Source organism: Fukomys damarensis, unplaced genomic scaffold, assembly GCF_012274545.1.
Source record: "Fukomys damarensis isolate Sample0158 unplaced genomic scaffold, DMR_v1.0_HiC HiC_scaffold_13, whole genome shotgun sequence".
NCBI lineage: Eukaryota > Metazoa > Chordata > Mammalia > Rodentia > Bathyergidae > Fukomys > Fukomys damarensis.
In genome coordinates, this window is record NW_022900925.1 from 34,327,996 (window position 1) to 34,332,929 (window position 4,934).

The 4,934-nt window shown below is 45.8% G+C and overlaps 1 pseudogene; it reads right to left on the bottom strand.

The window, feature by feature from the left end:
• Positions 1-685: 685 nt before the first annotated feature.
• Positions 686-1,420, bottom strand: LOC104859625 (annotated as a pseudogene).
• Between the last annotated feature and the right edge of the window lie 3,514 nt (positions 1,421-4,934).

The window sequence follows — 4,934 nt, forward strand, 5'->3', positions numbered from 1 at the left end:
GCTGTGAGTTCCAGACCAGCCTGGGCTACATAGTGAGTTCCAGGTCAGTCTCAACTACATAGTGAGACCTTGTCTCAAAAAAACAAAAACAAACAAATAAACAAAAATATTGGTTTGGGCTGGGGATTTAGCTCAGTGGTTCTGTGGCCTGCTTTGCAAGCACAAGGACCAAAGTTTGATCCCCGGTACAAAAAAAAGAAAGAAAAAAAAATGTTGGTTTGACATTAAATTTCTATTAGATGGAATTACGTTCAAATTGGCTGTGTTATTAGTCATATAAAATTATAGCATCTGAAAATACTTGTGATAACACTTATCTGCGAAGCAGCCCACAGCAGATGTCATTTGAGGTTTTTGTTTATTGAAAAGTTGGCTTTTTGCAAGTTGATATTGGTAGCTTTTCCAGTGTATTCTAGGTTAATAATGTGGAGTTTTGGAAATGAAAGACATTTACAGTGGCACCTTGGTTCACAAACTTAATTCCACAGTTCTGGTCGCAGAATTCAACCCTAATCGTGAAATGAATTCTGTGACCAGAACTATGGAAAGCAAGTTCGGTTTATACCACTAATCCCATGACATAGAACCTTTTTTTCAGTGTGAATTTTTTTTTCACAAATTGGATTCGCCTTTAAAAATCTGGATTTTAAACAGAGCGTTGGGCTTGTGCTTCGTAAGCATCATCTCATACAACTTTAGCGCCCGTCTCATCCATGGTGGGTTTTCCAGAGCTGCTGCCTTCACCATGAAGCTCATGGGTTTTTCCAATTCAAACTTGGGTTTCTTTCAGCATGATCACTTTTCCAACGAAGATGTCATGAAGAGGAAAAATAGTCTGATCAGCCTTTTCTGTATTTTTCCCTCTGCTGTCTGGAATCAAATTAGGGACCGTGTCCTTCAGGTCATTTGTCTGCACCTCTCCAGTCACAGTTTCCGTCTTTCCCTCCGGACTGGGCAGACCTACTGGTGTTGAGCATAAGAGGTTATCTGAATCTGGTTGTTGCATTTTTTAGTAGAACCAACACGGTATACATGAAGCATCGGTAGTCTTGACATCAACCTGAGCTGCAGCCATGGTCTGTCATTTTTGACCACAGAACGCATTTTATATGGGTGAGATTTAGGCCGTGACGGTTAGACGGATGGTGTTTGCCCTCAGTATCCTCAGTGATCAGCTTGAATTTTCTAAGTGCAACTCCACCCTTCTGCTGACTAGCAAGGCTCACTGGAAACGGCCTTCGGGCCCATCAGATACAATTTTGGTTCCTGGAGTCCTAGTAACTGGTGTTTTCCCAACATTTCTTTTATTAAACATGGCTGGTGCCTTCACATCGTACCAACCCTCCTCAGAAACTGGATCGACCACTTTCTTCTTGGCTCTCTTTGTGCCACATTTAAGGTTCTGGTTCTTGCCTCCCATGGTGGTGCTGCTCTGAGAGCCAAAAGGGTTTCAGTGTAAATTTTGTTTCTATAACTTTTACTTTACAGAACAGGTTCAAAGTCCACCGGATATTTAGGTTTTATCCATTTGAAAGCTTTATCGTTGTATTGTAAGAAGATGAACAAAAACAATTTAAATTTTGAGTCTTAAGTTTATCCAAAGTGAGTACTATGAAAAAAAAACTGCCAGCAGATTGAATGGAAAATCATTGTGTGTCTTTGTGAACTGATCTAACCGTGGACATTCTGAAGGGAGACGCGACGTCCGTTTACCTCCTTCAGTGCTACTCTGGATTTTTGTTTTTGTTTTTTGCTGCCCCCCCGCCCTTAGGTACTTCCGTGGCCCAGCAGGTGTGGGAAAGGCCCGGTAACCTGGGGTTAGGGAGCCCCACTGTGGGCACTGAGCGCACGTGTGGGGCTGTGTCCCTGCCCTTCCTCCCCGGCAGCGCTTCTTCGTGCACCACGCCGCCTCCCTTCTCCATCTGATTCGCGCTGGTCCTCTGAGACCGACCCAGCTCTGCCTCCCTCCTAGACAGGTCCGCGAGCCTTCACACCGGCGATCAGCTCGCTTCTCTCCTCACAGCCGTCACACGTTGTAGCAGGCGCAGGTATTTAACAGGCACGCACAGCAGTGCTTACTGTTGGGAAGTTCTCTTGTCCGTGTCCGTGCCAGGGCGATTCTGTGAGGTAGATGGTTTTGATATCTCCATTTCACATTTTAAGTAACCTGCTGAAGTGCATCCAGGCAAGTAGGTGTTGGAGCCGGGTTTTGTTGTTGTGTTGTGTTTTGCTGTGTTGTGCTGTGCTAAGGATCAAACCAAGGGCATGCGAGGCAAGCACTGTACCACTGAGCCAGATTTTACACAAGCGGTCTGGTTCCCAGCTCTGTGCCTTGTCTCTTGGCTGTGTTTTCCTTTCTGTCTCCTCACCCCAACCTCTGACTACCTTGAAGGTTAGAGCCTCTGCGGTACCTAACGTAGGAGGCACTGAATAGAGGTTCAGCAGCCTGGCGGGGATGATGTAGCTCAGGGGCACCGCGCCTTCCTCCCCGAGCACAAGGGCCTGAGTTTAATTCCCAGTACCACAAAACAAACAAAAAGGTTCATCAGCCTTGTGGTAAATGAGCTCTATGTAAACTGTAAAGCTTCACGTAACTGAATTGTTACAACCAACATCATATGCGTTTTATAAGTCAGAGTAGTATTTCCTAAGCTTTTCAGCTTCGCAGCTTGTTTTCTCAATTCTCAGGTTGTTTGGGGCTTTGTACACTACTGAGATATGGCTTGGTGAAATTTAAGAATTAACAATACCAAAAATTAGGTTAGGGATGAAACCTAGATACTGATTCCATTATAAGCTGGTTGGTCACACATTTTATTCCATAATGTAGCATATTTTATGTAAAAAAAGCAGGATCAGAACAGCCTAAATGATTCTCACTGTCCTTGATAAAATCACTTAGCAGCTTGGTGTCTTACATAACCCACACCTCCAGTGTACAGGATAAGGTACACTGAAAGGTTTCTTGCTGATTTTTTTTTTTTTGAGGGGAGTGGGGACAGAGCCTCACTGTGTCGTCTAAACTGGCTTCAAACTCATGCCAGTCCTCCTGCCTCGGGAGGACTCAGTCTCTTGACGCTGGCATGGCAGACATGCACCACCATGCCTGGCTTCTTACTGATTTTTTGTTTTTGTGTTGAGACAGGGTCTTGCTATGTAGTTCAGGCTGGCCTTGGGCTCTCGGTATTCCTCCTGCCTCAGCCTCCCAGGTGTAGGATTACAAGAATGTGGCACCATATCTGGTTAAAAAATTAAGTTTTTGGCTGGGATTGGTGGTGCGTGCCTGTAATTCCAGCACTGGGAGACTGAGGCAGGAGGATTGCCAAAATGCCAGCCTGGGCTACATAGTAAATTCAAGGCCAGCCTGAACTGCTACATAGTGAGACTTTGTCTCAAAAAACAAAACACAAAAAACAATTAAGCTTTTAATATGGAGGTGAATTATAAACTCACTTAGTGGTAAGTAAATTAAGTATTGCTCTCCTAAGGAACATATTCTTATAAAAATTAAATAATTAGGGCTGGCTTTGGTTCAGGGGTTCCATCGCCTGCTTCGCAAACACAAGGGCCGGAGTTCAATCCCCGGTACCCAAAAGGAGATGCCCCTTGCACCCACCCTACCTGCACTTCAAAGTGTTTCTGAGATGTGTCCTTCCTAACACTTTCCCAGATGGCGCAAATAACGTGTAGCTTCTCTCTCTTCTAAACTTTCCCACTGCTTCATGCTTTTGTTGCTCACCTTAGCCCTGTAGTAGATGTTATTAATAACGTGGGCCTCTGGAGACAGTGAGAGCAGGTGTCACTTGGCAAGTGTGTCACGGATGCATTTTGCTAATGAGGCGAAAGTAGCGGAACCCCGAAGCGTCGGAGCGTTACTATCGCAAGACCCGCGCCCCGCGTGTCCTTCCTGCCTGTCGGCTCCGCCCGCAGTCCGGGTGCGCAGCACTTTGCCTGCAGCTCGCCTCAGCGAAGCTTCGAGTCAGTGCTCTTCCCTCTCCAAGTACCTGCAGCCGGGCCGGCAGTGGGCAGTGCCGGGCGGCTGGGGCTTTGGGCCTGAGGGAGCACCGGGAGCCACGTGTGGGGCAAGGTTGTCTTCCGCCTAGAGAGGACCGGTGGGGGTCTTTCGAAGGGACCGGAAAGATGCTTAGGCGCCTCCTTCCACAGGGAAAAGCCTGTCAAAGGTGCTGTCTCTCTCTTTCCCCCTATACTGGGGATCAAACTCTGGACCTTTGCACCACTGAGCTAAATCCCAGCCCTAACCTGTTGAATTTGTAAAAATTAACAAAGCTTTTCAGGGGACAAACTTGTTTCCCTATTAAAACTAAACCTAAGTAGGGGCCGGGATTTAGCTCAGTGGTGCTGCCACCTGCCTCACAAGCACAAGGTCCTGAGTTCCATCCCTAGTACCCCCTGCACCAGAAAAAACTAAACATTTTTGAAGATTGTTAAAGAATCTATACTTACTATGTATTAATTATGTTTTGTTTTGTTTGTTTTCTGAGACAGGGTCTCTGTATATCCCAGGCTGGCCTTGAACTCACAGTGATCCTCCTGCCTCAGCCTCCCAAGTGTCGACATTATCAGTGTGCACCACCACACGTGCCATATTTTTTTCTTAAAATAAATTTTCCTAAATAAATTTTTCCTGGCAGTTGGTCAAGTTTTTACAGTGCCAGATCTTGTTGCTTCCCAATTTACACGGTCCCCAACTTACACACCACTTTTTTGTCCCTAATTTGTATACATAAGTTATAGAGAGACACTAAGGCATGACCCATTTTATTTTGGAGTTTATATTATTATGTCATAAAAATGACTTATAAGAGCCAGGCATGGTGGTGCACGCCTGTCATCCCAGCACTTGGGAGGCTGAGGCAGGAGGATTGCTGTGAGTTCCAGACCAGCCTCGGCTACAGAGTGAGTTAGGTCAGCCT